The sequence below is a fragment of the Armigeres subalbatus genome, chromosome 1 (genome assembly GCF_024139115.2).
Source record: "Armigeres subalbatus isolate Guangzhou_Male chromosome 1, GZ_Asu_2, whole genome shotgun sequence".
Taxonomy (NCBI): Eukaryota; Metazoa; Arthropoda; class Insecta; order Diptera; family Culicidae; genus Armigeres; species Armigeres subalbatus.
In genome coordinates, this window is record NC_085139.1 from 6,620,366 (window position 1) to 6,639,299 (window position 18,934).

The following is an 18,934-nucleotide window of genomic DNA, read 5'->3' on the forward strand; positions in this document are numbered from 1 at the left end:
CCATAAAATGTGTACTAATTTGATCTAACTCCAACATCTTGATTATTATATCTATGGTTCAGGTATTAAATCATAGTCGGTTATTTGTACTTTGAAATGATCATGAGATTGTCTGCCACAATTTGCCCCTTGTCAAGTTGCAGTTATATCGAATATGCCTAAAAATCCATAAAATCTTGTTTATTTTTTTATTTTTTAAGTTTTTAATTCGCCACAGTTATTGGATGGCGTATTTTAATATTATCTAGAACTTCATAGAACATGCAAAAAACTGTAGAAATGATAATAAAAAAGATTTAATGAAAAAAACATTTTTAAGGGGTTGTCGGCATAAAACGTGACATATCTTCAAAAATAATGAAATTACGAACTTGGCGTCTTCGACAGTTTTTCAGAAAAAGTTTTGCTACATCTTTTGTGAAGACACAAACCTTGTATGTTGAAAAATGGAAAACAATTTTTTTTTATCTCACCTCTAAAGAAGCGCATCAACTTACTGATAGAATGTCTAGAAGACATTATTACGCTAAATCGCATAATAAAGGTACTATTAATTACTCCCTAGAAACACGATTTTAGCCACTGTGCATAGCCACGAACTGCTAATGATTCTCTCTTTATTGAATTTTAAGTGTTTGCTATAAACATTCACTGTGAATTAATCATTTTGAGTTGATGTGTTTTTATATTAATGAACAGGGAGCGGGATATTTGGCATAAAGTCATTTGTAATAACGCCATTTGACATAACGGTCATTTGGCATAATTTCTTTAGTGTTCACTAAATTAGTTGCTTGAATAAGTGGTGCTGGAGAAAAATCATAATGATGACTAATAATATTAAAAACACATAATCATTTCGTAGAAAGCTTGCACTGGCCGAGTATAAAGCAATGACAGGAGGGATACCATTGGATTCATGGCTTGCCCAGTGAAAAGCAATGAGTATTAACTAAGGAAATGGTGGATGTGATTACTTTTTTAAAGCAGGCGCACACCCGGATCAAGGCAATGGTAGATGTGATCTCTTTTATAAAAGTAGGCGCTGGCCCGGGTTAGGAAAATGATGGATGTGATCCTTTCTTAAAAAGTAGACACATGCCAGATTAGGGCAATGGTGGATATGATCCCTTCTTGAAAAGTGGGCACTTGCCTGGATCAAGGCAGTGGCGGATGTGATCCCTTATTTAAATGTAGACATTTGCTCAGAATAAGGTAATTGTACATGTGAACTCTTTTTGAAAACAGGCCTTTGTTCAGATTAAGGCAAAGATGGATATGATCACTTCAATTAATTGCATATTATTCGGCAACTCGGCCGTACGAAAACCATTTTTTTGTTAAATATCTTGGCTGTGCATATGCACAGCATATGCTTCGAAATGGACAAATTGATATGAAATTTGCGAAAAAGAATCCACGTGTCTTGGAGGGACTCGAACCCTCAACCTCCTACTCTCTAGATAGGCGTGATAACCCCTACACAACAAGACCACTTAAAGGTCACGTTTGCGGAAAAGCCATCAGAATCCGAGTACCAACCTCCACCGCGGTTAGCTCTCTTTTTTGCAAATTGAATATCTTTCGGATGCTTGATTTGTCCAATCTCCACATGTGCTTTACTAATGTATATCCACAGCCAAGCGAGTGCACATTGTTTATTAAACGAGAGGATCGCACTCCATGCCCCCCAGTAACTGTCTGGGCGGGACGGTATAGAATGCGAATTCAATCGCACTCTGCTGTGCCAAAGGCTTGCTTGGCTAAAGCATTTGATGAGTTTGATTGCCTTTTACGTAAGCGGTCGCGTGTACTCAGACGACTAATGACGGCAAATTTCATATCAATTTGTCCATTTCGAAACATATGCTGTGCATATGCACAGCCAAGATATTTAACAAAAATATGATCACTTCTTTTAAAGTAGGCGCTCGCCCGGATTAATGTGGATGTGATCCCTTTTTAAAAGTAGGCGTTTGCCCGCTGTAAGGCATTGGTGGATGTGATCGTTTCTTTTAAAGTAGGCCTTTGCCCGGATTATGGCAATAGCGGATGTGTTCTTTTAAAGAAAGCGCTTTCCCGGATTAAGGCAATGGTGGATGTGATCCCCTCTTTAGTGATCTCTTCTTCAAAAGAAGGTGTTTGTCCGGCATCAAGCAACGGGAATTAAGATTATTGTTTTTGGAAGTGGCCGTTTGCCTGGAATAAGTCAACGATGCATGTGATCACTTCCTCGGAAGTAGTTCTGCCGTTTCGTAAGTATCGAAGAAATTCTGACAAATTTATGGAAAGACTTTTATTGTGAAGTAATATTTTTATTCTGCAGAAAGTTTCGAATAATTATTTCGAATAAAAAGTATAACAATTAGAAGAATGATTGTTAACATAATGGTAATTATTTTCAAATTATTTATATTGAATTCCTTCGAGGACGTTCAATAAGTAACTTTTGGAGGTCCTTTAGAAATAATATTTAAAGATTGTATGTACATTAATTCAGATCCGCAGTGTTTTGCAAAAAAAAACTTTCTAAGGAATCACAAAAGTAATCATTGTGAACAACCATTTGTTTTGAAACGGTCAGGCTGTGGTGATCTCTTCATGCAGTTAATTTATTTAATAATATTTATAAGCTGAGTTTATTAACAATCAACTTTTTAATTGCTAGACAAAGGACTTGATGTTTTCTAGGGTAAGGCTCCACATCTGTGGAACAGTTCAAATTAACTAAAAATTATCGGTACATAGTAACGGTATTCGTTAGTTTAAAGGCAGGTTGTGCCCCATTTAACCAAGTCCAAATCTGTTCTTCAGTTAATTTTCTGAACGAATTTAAAAGCTAGAACTCAAACAATTCATTATAAACTTCCAATCATAGATTTAGAATTTTTTTGCCTGACTTTCCCTGACATTCCATATTCCAATTGAAAACTCCCAACTTTCCAGGTTTTTTTTCAAGCAGTCGACACTTTGCAGATATTAATACCTTAAGTCTATTCTACCTTAAGATGCAACCAAAAGTGTTTTTTGAAACGTTCGAAACGTTATTCTCAATAAAATAATTGAAGCTATTAGAAAAATAATGTATTCGAGAAAGACAAAAAAAAGTATTCAATCTATTCAAAAGGGAAGCAATAATAGACAGAACAATTTGGTCTATTCTTAAAAACCATCGAATTTCAACAATCCAGAATCAAATATATACATTTTTCATATGCTTGTTAAAACGCCGCTGGCCACAAAAAATCAAAATATACAAAGAGTAAGAGAGCATGAGGAATATTTTTTTTAATCGTTATTATGAATACATTCAGAGATAAATATCAATCGTTGTTTGTGGAACTTCTAAACCACTAAACGAAGCCCATTTGTTGTTAATTTTGGTTGCTGCCACGACCCGAAATATCTACATTCCAGCATGAGCTGAAATCCCATTACCGTCGTCAACCTGAACAACTATAATAATTGCCATTGCCAACCAAATGTTCGACGATAATTGGTGCCACCAAGTTGTGCGTTGGTGTCAGAAGGTGTGATTGTGATTGAAGCTATTCTTTACAACAAAGATCTTCAGCCTGGATGAGGGTTGATGTATTGATTCGACGGCATCTACAGCCTTGGATGTAAGGAATTTAGTTAGCTCCATCAGTTTGTTCTTCAGTTTAAAAGAACCCTTCCCAACTTCGATGGTCTAACCACGATGACAGCCAACTAACCAACGATCTTTTCTAAACATTGTTGATATCATTATAGTTGATTATTTGGGAACTCCCTGAATTTCCGGAGGACCACAGTGTACAGTTTTGCTTAGAGCCCCTCGCTGGCAATCGAACGATGATCAGCCACCTCTAACATGGGAACTAACTTTGTTGTGAACCGCATTTACCTGGTGGACTAGACAGACGCTCTATCAGATTTACTCCTCCGGAAAGGAACAAATCCTGCTTTCCCTATCAGCATAAGACGAAGACCAAAGATTCCACCATAGTTGGTTAGCCGATCATGGGTACTTCCAAAGAAGGGATAACATCAGCCCTTGGCAAACGCCCACGTCTAAAAAAGGGATTACATCCAACTTTTCCTAATTCCGGACAGTTTCATTCTTTATCAGGAAGAAATCATATTCGCCATTGCTATATTTCGTAGAAGAAGATGAGTTCCCATCCACACCTACGATCACGTTTATTACCGGAATATGCTTCATATAAAAAAAGAAGTCACTTCAGGGATTGCCGTATTACGGGCAGATCTATTCTTAAAAAAAAGAAATCACATTCACCATTGCCTTGTTCCGGGCAGATGCATTCTTTTTGTGATGAAATCAAATTCACCATTTGCCTTTCAGCGTGGCTCATTCTTCCAAAGGATGATCACAAGCTTTGTCTTACTCCAAGCAAATTTATTCTTTCTTAACTTAGCTCAGGTCTGGGAATATACAAATTTTTACAAAGTATTTCAATGATTTTGTATTAACATTTTCAAATGTACTACCATCAATTCTATCAAATACTCATTATATCCGAACATAATTTTAAAAGTGAAAGCAAATGCCCATAAACAAGCAAAAAGCCTTCTGCATTGACTTCACTCGTTCTTCCACGGCACTATCGATTATTTTTCTCCAATCCCATCTAAATAAATCTGCAGACCACGCTAAACCAACCACATCCAGAAATGTGAAACAATATTATTTCAGTGTTGTCGACAAAGGCTTTGTTCTGCGACTCTGAACGGTGCATTGGATTGCAAGTCGTTTCAAAATCTAAAGAAACATTTTTTGCATGTTTATTTAAATGTCGGAACAATTATCACACAAAATTATAAACCTACACGATGAAACAAAACAAAAGAAAAAAAACACTCCTATAAAATTGTTTCACATGTCACCCAATTTTTTCGCGTAACTGTTTTTAACCCCCAAGCTGCCGAATCGTACCGAAAGGATTTATCATTTTTTTACGCCCGTCGCGTTGTCCGAAAGCAAAGAAATTGAGACACGTTTGAAGCTCGAGCAAAAGTCGTTAAAAGCTAGTTGAACTGTAATTTCGAATGATTAACGACAAGTGCTTGGGGATCGCATTGCATTGCACACTCAAAATAGAGACGGAAAGAAAGTAGCCTCACACACCTATCTCGTACAGACTCAGTCGACGTTTGTATTACTTTTTTTCTCTGTAATGGCGTTGGTATTGCCATTTCAAAATTTTCTCATTGAAAAGCGGTAGGGCAATCCCAAGCCAGAGTAACATTTATCCGGAAATATTTGGATTGTAGTTAGTGAGAGTTTAGTCGCCCGTTAGTGCCAAGAAACAAATTTCACTGTGTCTGCGCTTTGTTAGAGAATTGTGCTTCGACTGGTAAGAGCTAAATTTACACCGCGAATACAATACTGAAACTGAGCATCGAATTCAAACATATGCGACCGTTGCCATCAGAAGAACGCGCGCAATCAATCAGGGGACACAGTGCGACGAAAAGACAACACCGCGAAAGAAAGCAAAGACCAAAATGACAAATCGCGACACGCGGGTTGTTCTCGGTTCACGGCTGCTGTATTCGTATTGTTATTTGGCTAGGCACCAACCATGTGTGAAATTTCGGTCCGCTTTGGCGCTTTTAGGGCGTCTCACGTGCCATGTTTGAATTTTCACGGTTTCCGCCTGTTGCTCGTAGGAAAAATCAAGGTGATCAACGTGAAAAGTATTGTCGTTTGTGGCTGGCTGCTTTCGCCGCGTGGCATTGGCGGTGAATTAGGTCAAGATCACCTGTGACCTTGCGAGAATGAAGGCTGCAGTAGTGCTGATATGAAGATGTGGGCAGAGGGCGATGAACGACATTTACGAATGACAATAGTGATTCGTGTGCATTATTATTATTTGTTAGCCATACGCAAAATAACCAGTTTATACAAATTTATAGATTTACTGCGGCATTGACCAAAGGGAACGAGAGCAGTTTTTCCAAGCCGTCGTTCGTTCCCCTTGGGCTTGCCGGTCTGGAACAAAAAATTCACATGTGGCTGAGTTTACAAAATAAGATCCACTAGAGATTCGAAAAAATTTACTGAAATTTGAAAGTCTTAATGTCAGAAAATCCACGAAAAAAATCCATTAATTTTTCAATTAAAAATCTTTTGAATTGCGTTTGATGGTGAAATTTCAATGTTTCAACCGTCTGTGATACTGGTTATAAATTTTATTAAAACGGACTTTGTATCCCGTGTCGTTTTAATATAATGATGCAGAATCGTTGCATTTTCTCCGCTTCTTTCTAGCAAGTAAAACATCAAGCAAAATGGATCGTATTACAATATTCACGAATATCCGATACATGAGCCGATGTAGTGCAAGGTTATAGATGTTTTTTTTTTATTATAATGCTTTAAACCAGTGTTCCCCAAATTGCGGCCTGCGGTCCGCATGGGCCCTTCATGCCTTTGCAGACGGCCCGCGATCGTTTTCTGGAAATATACAACATGTGGCCCATTAATAAGCATTATATGACAGGAAAAGCTTTTTATTATTCCCAAGAGAAGGCTAAAGTATATAAAAGAACGATGTAAAACTCATTGAAGGGTTTGATGAGAAAGTGTTAGAGAAATTTATATATTTCACCACACATCTATAAAAAAAATTTTGTTCCGTCAAAACGTTTACAAATTCGGATCCAAGTATCTAAAGAACATCGAGCGAAATAATTAAATGATAGGGTACCCCATGGGGGTCCTCCTTGGCCGTGTGGTAAGACGCACGGCTACAAAGCAAGACCATGCTGAGGGTGGCTGGGTTCGATTCCCGGTATCGGTCTAGACAATGGAAGTGCTTAAGATGCGAGGCGGATCTGTCCCAGTGTGGGGATGTAATGCCAATAAGTAGAAGAAAAAGAAGGGTGGCCCATAAATATAGTGGAAACAAAAAATATTCATACTAATTTAAGTCTCCTTAATTCTTCTTTATAAAACAGAGTGCATTTGGTAGCTAAAGGCCTATACTTTCGTATGGGAGGTGTTTGATCTGCCATAATTTGCCTCAGTTGAAGATATGGGCATAGTAAAATTGCATGAAATACTATTAAAATTCGAATAACTTCTTCCTATAAATATTCCTTCAAAATAACATTTTTTTTAGGAAACCGTTAGATTTGATGTACTTGTTCGCTTTGAAGAACATGTTCAGGATGAAAAACGATAATAAAAAAAATTACTTCAAAAACAATTTTTTGAAATTTCATCATACTCGCTACCGTTAAGAGATAGATAGTTTGTACACTGTTTGTATATTGCGGTTTGTATATTCTACAAAGTTGTTTGTATTTTCCCAATCAATTCCTGGGACGTTCACTCTTGACGTTGTCAGTTTATCATTCGCCTGGTTGATTGTTGGGATGAGTTAAAACCATTCGCCGAAGACGAACATACCCACACCCGTATTGCATGAAGTTCTGTCTTCAGCCATACAATCTTCATCTAGCACGTCCAAGACCGCCAGCTCAGTTACTGGACGAAGAAATACGCCTGCCTTCGACCTCACATCTGGGTTCACCTTCACAACTACTCCTCGTTCCCAGTTGTTCCTTCTTGTCTCTTCCACCACTATAACCAAATCTCCCACTCGTACGGGCTTGGTTTCACCGAACCACTTCGACTGCCTTGCAATGATTGCATACTCGGCAATCCATCTTGTCCAAAAAGGGTCCACCATTACGCGCACATGGTTCCAGTTGGCACGAATCGTTGACTTCACGTCGACCGCATTAGCGACTGGCTGACATACTCCATTCGAGCTTAGAAGCAAGTAATGATTAGTTGTGATCGCTTCACTCTCTGCGGAACCCAAGGGTAGATATGTAAGCGGCCGTGTGTTTACGATGGATTCAGCTTCTGTCAGTGCGGTACTAACCGCTCCCATATGAAGAGCATAAGGCGGATTCATCTTCCACCGTGTGGTTGCGTTTGTGAAGGTCTCTCTTATTGATTAAGTTTTTGAATTTCTTCGCGCAGCTCCTTCCTTGCTCCTTGGAAATTTAACCCTTGGTCAGAGTATATCTCCAATGGTGCACCACGGCGAGCTATAAACCGTTACACAATGTACAGGACTTCGCTATTTTCCCCACAGCTACTCTAATCTTCGGCACATGGAATCGTTGCCTGAGTTCGTTCACGACGGTTTCGTTGTTTGCGTGTGCACACTTTCGGTGATATCCGTCGAAAATCAGCATTGTTACGTAGTGATCTTTCGGTAAAATCACTGGAAACTTTGCGTCGTCTGCTACTGCGGGAGCTGCACCAATTCACCCATCCTTGTGGATCAGTCCATCTGCTCCGATGAAAGGATTTAACTTAGATACGGCTCTTTTTCTCGATCTGTTCCGGATGATGCGACGAATCTTTCTGCAGCGATTCTAGCATAGCAAATTCTTGCGAGTAGACCTTAAGTTGAACCAATTTCAACACCATAATATCTGCTTCCTGCAAAGATTCTTTGTAGTTAGGCACGGCAGTTGTTTCTTTTCCAAGACAGTTATTCAGGAATCGTAGAACATACCTTACGGCTTGCATCAATCGTTCTCATTTAGAAAAGCGTTCAAACTGTACCGTTCCTGTTACACTGCATCGATGGATCGTTAATATATTACGCATTTCTTCTGGGCTCCATTCTTCTTCCTAATGCCCAGCGGCAGCGTAAGCAGGACAATTTTTATCCGTGGATCACAAAGTTAGTTACCACTCCAAGATGGTCTAAAATACTCATCACCAGACTCACCAACTCTCTTTTGGTGAGATACGTATTCCCGTCCAGCAATCTCTTCAGGTTTTCGCGGAACTGTATTGCGAACGTAAAGAGTCTAACGTAAGTCTAACGTAAAGAGTCTAAAACGTAAAAAGTCTTCCTGCTGCAACCAACTTAACCCCAACACTCTTTCAGTTTCAACGTCCTTGCCGATCACGAAATTTTTCGGAATTTTTAACGGTTTTTCTCCGATTTGCTCCAACGCATCCACACTATTGGACAGCCAGTGTCGAAGATCAAACCCGGCGTATTGATGTAGCGTTTTGACTTCTCTTGCGAGCTCCACTGGTTCGTAGACGCTATCGACAGTATCGAGATAGTTATTCATATAGTGGTTCTCCAAAACCGTGATTGCAGCTCGAGGAAACTCTCTGGATAATTCAATCGCATTGCGATTCTTCGCAAACTGCGCAGAACTTGGGGCTCCAAAAATGGCGAAGTCTATAACAAACAATTCAGTTTTCTCTGACGGATTGTTCCGCCACAGAAATCGTTGTGCCTGACGATCCTTCGGTCTGATAATTACTTGGAGGAAAATCTCCTTGATATCCGCATTGATGACCACCTCTATCTTTCTAAATTGACAAAGTACCGTCGATAAGGATTGCAGAAGATTCGGTCCTTTAGTAGTACGGAATTCAGGGAAACTCGTTTTACCGTTGCTGCAGCGGTTTTTTAGGGTTGACTACTACATCCAGTGGTAGATACCATGTCTGATTTTGTCTCTTTCGTACAACGTTGGGTCTTTTTATAGTCGTCTTTCAAGGCACTGCAACCTCCGTTTTACCATTGGGTTGCTGTCCGGAAACTATACCAAGTCGTACCTCCACAACATCCCTGTTTGAAACTTTCCCTACTCGGTCCGAACAGCGGTATCCTCCAATATTTTCCTTGCCCGTTTTTCGCTAGGTGATTCGACCATTTCGTTTGATACTACAACAGAACCTTCGACAGTGAAAAACGATTTGGCTCGCTCATGAAGGTCTTTATTCGCTGACCGATTGCATGCGTGCAGTACTTGGTGATTATTGTTCCTGGAGTAGCATCATCATAACTTGCGATTGGGAGTCCTTTCAAATAAGGGAATCTTGTTTAAAGTTCTTCGAAGTTGATTATTTGTCGTTGCAGATCTAGACTAGAAACAGTGTGGACATCTTTCCCCATAAAACGTTTGCTGTTGTTACCGGAAATCTTCAGCATCACTCTTCTTGATTCTTCTTCAGTACGCCTCACACCATAGATAATAGGGTAACTGTCCTATTTTGGACCCCTAAAGGAAGTGCATCCCAATATATGCTTATATCTATTGAAATACAGGTTCGATATGGACGGAATTGACACCATTTCAAAGATGAAAGTGTTATTTATGAAATAGAAATTCGAAATGAGCTTCAGTCATTGATAAATCAGTGAAATTTGCCATTTTCTGAAATAAAAATAGTCTTCGTTTTGGACAGTGCAACATATTTTGGACCCCAAATGTACACATTTTGGACACCCCCAATTTAGTCTCTTCAAAGTCGAATTTCTAATTTACCCTGGTCAATTGAGCCGAAGCCAAGTCTTATCTTTCGATTGGCATGCATCAATGAGAAGATTCCTGCGTTTTAAATTCACAATTTCGACAAAAACTTATTGTGTACGTTCTGAGATTTTCAGTGATGTATACTTTTAAGCGTAACGCATTGTAACGCTCGCCTTCTTTAACAAACTAATTTTCTCGAAATTTCATCTAAATATCGCTTTTTCGCACGGGAAACCAGTGAAACAGATGCTGAACAATATTAATTTCCTGAAGCCAATGGGGGAATTAGCAGCGGCATTGTTTCTAGTTAAGAAATCAGAAAAATGTCGCCAGGAGGGTCCAAAATGTGTAGGGGTCCAAATCAAGTTGGTTACCCTATATATGCCTCATATCACTGCATACAGAGAGGAAACACAGCTCCGGTGAACCCAAGTTTCTTGGCAATGGAGTTTTCTAATAACGTTGAATCCGAACCACCATCCAAGAAGGCAAATGTATGCACCGATTTTCCATTGGCGTGAAGACTGACCGGAATGACGTGAAACAGGACTCTCTGCTGCTGATGTTGATGCACCGTTACTACCCCTGTAGTCGAATTTGATGCATTCTCACTCGAGAAATTTCCGACATCTACTTACCATGAGGGTATAGACAACGTTTGCACAAATGTGCTTCTTGCACGGCCTTCCAGCGTTCACCAAGTGTTTCCGCCTTGAAGATCGAACATTCTTTTGGCCCATGTACTTGACACATTACACAAGGACGCACTTTAGGAGGATCCGTTGAATCCATCACATTTTTACCCCCACCGGTGATCTTTTCGGGATGACATTGATCATTCCGACCACAAGATTCCGAACGAACTGCATTGACAAACGCCTTTCCTTTCTGTCGGTCAGCCTTGGCACTTGGCACTTTTTGTAACACCACTCGATACACTACTAGCTGCACTGATGATCATGTTGATGTAATTTGCAAACGCAAGAAGATCTGCTACCGCTATCACGTGTATCACGTCTGTATACACTCTCGATAGGTGAGAGCACACGATGGGGGGCGGGTTCTGATGATGCATGATGCATTTCAACTTGTATTACACAGCTGTGCGAAAAAAAATATGGTCCCCAACATAAAATGAGCGTGAACAACGCGTTTTATCAAACCTTCTCCGAATCAGTTTTTATTTCAATTTGTATACAAGTGCGATAGTTTTAACAGAGTGTTAAATAATGATATCGGGACGGCCATATAGTGGTCAATCCGATTCTGCTCCAAGAGCTGGTCGACAAACTACACAGAAAAAAATAATGAAAAGTAATCAGCGCGTAAATAATAATAACGTGGAAAATTACACTAGGGGTATTCACTTAACAGCGTAAGCAGCTGCGTATCTGATTATTGAAATGTTTCATACGCAATCACATGGGACATATTTCAAATCACCTGTGAAACATTTCTATAAACAGATACGCAGCAACCTTTGCCGTCAAGTGAATCCCCCTACTATTCTGAGCGTACATGGATCTTTTCCAACAAATCTGCCCTAAATGTATGCAATTTACATAGCATTATGCCACTTATTCGTATAAAGAGTGACATAATGCAATACAAATTGCATACTTTCAGGTGATAATATCGTTTAAATTTACGCTCTTTTTGGCATTCCCTTTATGTGCATTACTTTCGTGTAAATTTCAACAACTTCTTCTATCTGTGTACACCCAAAAAAAAACATCTGATAATCTGATAATTATTGTATAAAATCTTGGCATATACAATTCTGTAGGCTTTTTATACAAATATTGTATTAAAATAATACAAAATTGTAAGATTATAATACAACAATTGTATTATTATGCAGAACTGTATTAAAATCTGCCACCCGCTGGTTGGGTGTACCAGCCAATATCAAATTGGAGTGGGCGATGCATAAGCAATCAATAGCGGTAGCAGATCTTCGTGCGTTTGTAAATTACATAAACCTGATCATCAGTGCAGCTAGTAGGGTATCGAGTGAGGGTAAACTCAATGGTATAAAAGACGTTGCGTCTGTGTTCGGTACGATGGGCCGGCATAAAAATGTTGCGCACATTAATTCTGAATACTACAATGGCCTTTAAGACATAAGCAAAGCATAGCTCTCACCGTTACATTTGACGATGATTTTCATACCTTTTTTTAATTTGCCACATCTCCCGGTAGATGTGTCTTCAGCCCTACTGGTTACATTCTAGGCCACAGCCGCCTGTCGTGTTTTTATTTATTTTGAGCCATCCCCTTAATGGGGTTTACTTCCCAGTGGACATTAGTACCTTCATTTGGGGGCAGTACTGGACGCCTCTTCTCCTTTGGGTCGGCAACATGCACGACCTTACTCAATTTAGGAGTTAACCCGGTGGTGGCTATGTATAGTCGCCACCATTTTTCCTTCATGTAGCCAAGTGGTACTGGATAAACTAGTCGACGGCATAAAATTTGGGAGAGTATCTTGTAGGCGGCGTCCAGCAATGTGATTGCGCGGTAGTTGCTACAATCCAGCTTATCGCCTTATCTGTGGGCCACACGACACCTTTCATCCACTCCTGCGGCAAAACTTCATCCTCCCAAATCTTGGTAATGACCCAGTGCAGCGCTCTAGCCAGTGCCTCAGTACCGTGTTTAAATAGCTCTCCTGGTAGTTGATCAACCCCAGGGGCTTTGGTGTTCTTCAGCCGGCCAATCTCCTCCTGGATTTCCTGAAGATCCGGAGCCGGTAAAATTATGTTCTGCGCGCGTTCTCCCAGGTCCATCACCATACCGCCACTTTCGTCTACCACATCGCCATTAAGATGTTCTTCGTAGTGCTGCTGCCATCTTTGGACCACCTCACGCTCGTTCGTAAGAAGGTTCCCGTTTATGTCCTTGCACATATCTTGTAGCCGCCCAATGTTAAGCCACGGCGTTCGACTTCAACGCGTGTTGTACACCGTCGAGAGTTTTGAGCGCAGGCATACTGCAACGAGGTAGTGGTCGGATTCAATATTCGCACTGCGGTAAGTGCGTATGTTCGTGATGTCGGAAAAGAATTTACCGACGATTAGAACGTGGTCGATTTGGTTTTCCGTTTTTTGGTTAGGTGATCTCCATGTTGCATTGTGGATATTTTTTTCGGGGAAAGAAGGTGCTTCGGACTACCGGTGCTTCGGATTCCGCGGGAGGCTGCGAAGTTTATAAACCCTAGCAACCAAAAGTTCGCATTTTAGTTAAATTTGTTCCTTACCGAACCAATTAGTTCACTCTTGGTTCACATCGAGTTCCAAGCACCTTAACAGAACTTCAAAGTTCACTTTTGCACTCCAGTCATACAAAAAATTACTTAAAATGCAAGCTGGTTAAGCCAAAACATCTAATCTTATCAGTACTTTTGGTTGCTTGGTATGCATCGTTGGCCGTTATCATTCGATACGGTGTGTAGACTATCCGGTCCGAATACCGGTCTATACATTTCCTCCCTTCCTACCTGTGCGTTCATGTCGCCGATGACGATTTTGACGTCCCGTATGTCTACTCCAGCCGTGCGTAGAACGCTTCTTTCTCGTCTTCGGGTTTCTCTTCGTGTAGCCAGTGCACGTTGATGATGCTATAGTTGAAGAAACGGCCTTTTATCCTTAGCTTGCACATCCTTGCGTTGATTGGCTGCTACCCAAACACATATTGGCGCATATTACCCAACACTATGAAGCCGGTTCCCAGCTCATTGGTGGTGCCACAGCTTTGGTAGAAGGTAGCCGTTCGATGCCCGCTTTTCCACTCTTCATTCGTCGCCTAGGTCTTTGTCGATTATATCGAGTCGTATTATCTCTTATATTGCTCGTAATTATTGGTTTTCCAGGCGGCTTATTGGACCTGCGCAAACCTCCTGTCTCGTCAGAGGGCCGTCGTGTCAGGTCTATTTTGTGTCCCACCTGACACCAGGACGTGGACTTGTGCGCTTTGAGCGGCACACGGTCGCTTTGGTGGGGCCTACTTGCGGATACATGCAGCTTTTTATAGGAATTTAACAGAGCCCACTGTCAAACTCCACCACATCCTAGCCAAGCCCCACAACTCGCAAAAAAAAAAAAATCAAATATATGGCAATTTAACGTATTACTAGATAAAAGACGAACTTTTTTGAATCCAATTTTGTTCCACCTCGCGTTTTCAAGGGCACCACTAACTATACTGGAGCAACAAGCAACTGTCACCTCTTTATTCCACACTTGCTGAGACGCAGCAAAAGCAAAATATAAAGATGACAAATCTTGCTTAGCTTTCAAAAGGGTCAAAGTAACATTTTTTACATGAATCAATTTGAATATTGCAATCATCAGACCAAAATGAAAGCCTTTGGTTGCAAAACAATGGTTTTCGTGAGGCCGAGTTGCCGAATAATGTGCAATTAATTGTCTAAGAAATACTAAGCTCGCATGATCTGGTCCACTATGGGTTCTGATTCTGAACTTCCCAAATGATCAACTGCCGATCATATGATTTCCTGGGAATGGATTGCTATGATCCATAGAATTTTCTAAAAGCTTTGGAGTGAAGAACTTAAACTTTGAAATTCACATAAATGAAGGAAGAAAAAATTCGAATATACCAATTTTTTTTTCCTAATTTTACATACTTCTGAAGTAAAATCTAACACAATTTTAATTTTTTAGAGTTTCTCCTTCCTTTTTTCATGGGCAGTTTTGTAAACAATTTTCCGTGATTGTGCAGCAGCCACTGGACGAGAAATTTGTGGGTTCACTAAATTCAGTTTTTACACAATTTACAGATTTTCAATTTTGAACTTATCCTAAATGTTCACCGCATTTTAATTACAATGTGATTTTTCTTTGAATTATTTTGGATATTTTGAAACTTGTTGCGAAGATTTTGGTGACAATAAAGTCACACGATCAAAAATATGAGCGAAAAGAAATCGTGAAAAAACAGAATCTTGTGTATTTATTCTCTACACAGATAGAAAAATCCACTGAAATTTACGCTAAAGATGATGCACATAAATGGAACATCATTATTAGCTTAATTCCACGCGTGATTTAGCCTAAATGTATACAATATTTGACGTGAATCGTCAATATTGCTTGCAAGTTGTAAGCAAACTTGTTAGGAAGAGGTCCATTTCTGCGTAGAATAGAGTAAATTTCCGCATCTCAAGTTTTACGCGCTGTTTACTTTTCATTATTTATTTCTGTGTATAAAAAAGACTGTGAAGTTGAATAATTTGAGCTTGATGGGTCGCGTACTTGTGGAACACGTCATTCCTGTCGAAAAATCGAGTAAATCCCAAAAAACCCTGTAAAAAGACTTCATCAAGAATTTTAGTAGTTTTTACGTTTTCCCGGCTCTTTTTGAAAACCCGCGGTAAAATCAATTGTCAGACAACGATACTCTAAATCAGCAGTACGAATGGAACGATGCATTACTGATGCTTTATTTCAACATGTCGAAGTAATGAACCATTAATTCGGTCTCATAAGTTCCCTTTTCCACTTTAAGTAAACTTTTAGGGCTGTATTTTCTACAAGCATATATAGCTTCATGGTTACTTGGGTATTTTCGAGTGTATCATTCACCACTATAGCCTTTAGTGATTAAGGTTATCTGTAAAAAAATACTAAGTACATATATTTCACTCTTTAAAAGTATACGAGCGAAAATACAAAATAACAAAAATTTACTCAATTTTCAATGTTTTTTTTTATAAATGTGTAGAATTTTTTAAATTAACTTTAAATCTCATTTAAACATGCATTGAAGTTTATATTATTGATTGACATCAAAAGCTTTTCGAAATCTGAACAATTGAAAATTACAAAAAATAATCAAAGTACTCCGTCTAAAGGCGGTCTTGGGCGTTAGAGGGTTAAGGCTCACTCGCCGCATCCAGCTTTACAGAACCAATATCTCTTATACTACTTATCATTTCACTCTTTCACTCTTTCAATCTTATACTACTTATCATTTCACTCTGAAAACGCACTTTTTATATAATTTTCGGATACCCATAGCTTTATATACCAATTGACTCAGCTGTCTGTCTGTCCGTGTGTATGTATGTGAGTATGTGTGTGCACAAAAGCTAAGAAAAACATTAGACAACTTTTGATATAGTAATCCTAAACCGATTATCTCGCAACTAGTTGCATTCGAAAGGTGGTAAAGTCTAGTTGTTCAATATTAAATTTGATAACGATCGACCGTTGCGTTTAAAAGTTATTGAGAAAATGCAACATCGAACTGTATTAGCGGCTAAATGCGAGAAAGCCAGTATCACTACTCGGTGAATTAAGTTGTTTTTCTTGCGTATAGCGTTCTATCGAATTCAGCTGTTTTCAGAAGTGAGCAAATAAATTTGCTGCTTGATAGGTCTCTGGTTTTTGACAGTTTGAAAGGCGGCACATTTGTATCTGTGTTTCTCTTATCCAGGCCTCTAATTTGAGAATTCATTTCATTCACATTGCTAAAATAGTTTTTATTGCCACAGAAAGTTTTTTTTGCTTCCCTATTGGTGCGCCTATGTGAAGGTGAACAAAATGTGAGCAAACAATTCTAACGATTTGAAAGAAAATTGATCCAAATTTTAGATCAATTTGCTTTTACCATTGCAGGAAGCCATTCCACGATCGCTAGGCATTTTAAAAATATTATTCGCGCAATAATTTTATTTGTGGCCTCTGTCATCTATCTTCAAACGCCCACTTCTTAAAAACGACCGTGGAAAAAACTCGAACGAAGTCTTCACCAGAAGACGCAAATTCGCCTCCCACAAGAAACGAAATTCACCTTGCACGAGAAAAATTTAAAATTAGCTCACAGAACAGCGTTCCCACACACTTGGAACGATTTTGCGGCTCATTCACTGAACAAGCGCAGTTGGATAGTAATATTTTGTTGAATTGAGAAATTCTCCCGAACGCAGTCCACCGAACCGATACACAACCAATGACAAGAAAGACGATACTTTTCTGATCGATGACAATTATTGAGAACAAATCTATTTATATTCTCCGTTTCAATTATCCAGTAGCACACGCGTGATTCAGTTGAACTTTTTCAACTGGTTTACATTGGGGATGCTTTAAAAAACAACACGTAGTCATCGCGGATGTTGTTTACTTTGTGTGAGAAAAAACGTTGAATCTGAGTCGCAATTTTTGATTTTTGGCGAGATGTGGCGACGGCACAAAAAGATGCGATCATCATCTTTTTCACTTATTTGCTTCCGTCAGCTAATAATTAACACCCCACCCACCTTTAATAAAAAAAGGCCTGGTCCTTGAGCACGCCATCTTGAGTAACACCAAACCGGCCGATCCCTAGTAGTAGGCCTAGTCAGTCAGGACGCAACCACCAACCAACACTCTGTGTGTCTCTCCTGTATATTCTCTTGCAGAGGCGAGGCGTCGATTGGGAGAAGGTTCCCTTCGTGCCGCGACCGAGTCTGATTCCGGATCCGGTGACGGCATTCGGGAAGCACCGCCCACGCAAGCAGGAGCGCGTCTCCATCCTGGATGCGATCAATCGCGAAGGCATCGAACCGGACCCGAGGATCCTGGCTCGGCCCATCGACGACTATTTGTCGCCGCGCGATCGCAACCGGTCGCGCATTTTGAACGAATCCATACGCCAGGAGTACGCACGATCCACGGGACACACGTCCGAACTGGACAACGTCGACACGGTGCTTCGGCGGTTGCACGGCGAAGCTCCGGTCAAGCAGCATCGCCGCCACGTAATCTTCTTCGAGCCCGGCTACGCTAGGAGCTACAAGCGCTAGATAGGACCGGGGAAATGTGCCACCGGACGAACTTGTTTAGAATACGACCCCCACTACCTCTTCTGAAACTACGACCCCCAGCGACTAACGATTAACGATTAATCCTCGAGTAGAATACTAACGACAGCCCAGATGTACGACTAACATGCAAAGACACAAGTTACTAAATTAGTGCGAGTTCAGCTAACGGTAATTATCGAGCTTTGCGGCAGGTTTGAAAGGAAACACGGCTGCGTACTTTGGTATTTTTTTAATGGAAATGTCCAGTTTAGTACAAGTACGCATCCGTTCAATGATCATTCAGTATTATTTTTATGTAAATTTTTAGAGTACAAACATGTTTCAATTTCTTGTTTTGCCAGTTAAAAGATAGTTACGCGAAGTTCCTTGTACCTTCTAAGATAACCTTTTTCAATCCGTTTTCTGTCTGAATGCTGTATGTTGTTATTCAAACCCCATTCACAGACCCCTCGTTATTCCTCTTACACCACGTCTGACGTTGGAGCGCCCCGTCGCGACGAGTCGTACTCCTACTCGAAGACCGTTCGCTCAGAGACGAGCAGCTCCAGCGCCGACCCGTACTCGTCGCGCCCGTCATCGTCCTCCTCGACCTACACTTCGACCTCGGAACGTAACAGCCGTGGCGGCCCCGGTGGCTACTCGTACAATACCGAGCGCACCACCACCACCGGCGGAGGACCAGGTGGTTACAGCTACAGCTCGACTACTTCCGGTCGGCTGCCACATGGAACCACCTACAGGCACTACTCGTACCGTGTCTAAGGCCCAAACCCAAGCACGAACGCAGCC

General features: G+C 40.3%; 1 protein-coding gene across 14 annotated transcripts in view; it reads left to right on the plus strand.

The window, feature by feature from the left end:
* Window positions 1-18,934, plus strand: part of LOC134220301 (uncharacterized protein CG45076-like) — a 59,944-nt gene that overhangs the window by 12,142 nt on the left and 28,868 nt on the right. Inside the window, exon 1 of one of the 14 annotated variants that reach the window (XM_062699360.1) lies at window positions 18,124-18,313. The exons of the other annotated variants lie outside the window; for them this stretch is intronic. The gene's annotated coding sequence lies outside the window, so the exon portion shown is untranslated. Of the gene's footprint in view, window positions 1-18,123; window positions 18,314-18,934 lie in introns of those variants that run through there. 14 annotated transcript variants of the gene reach the window in all.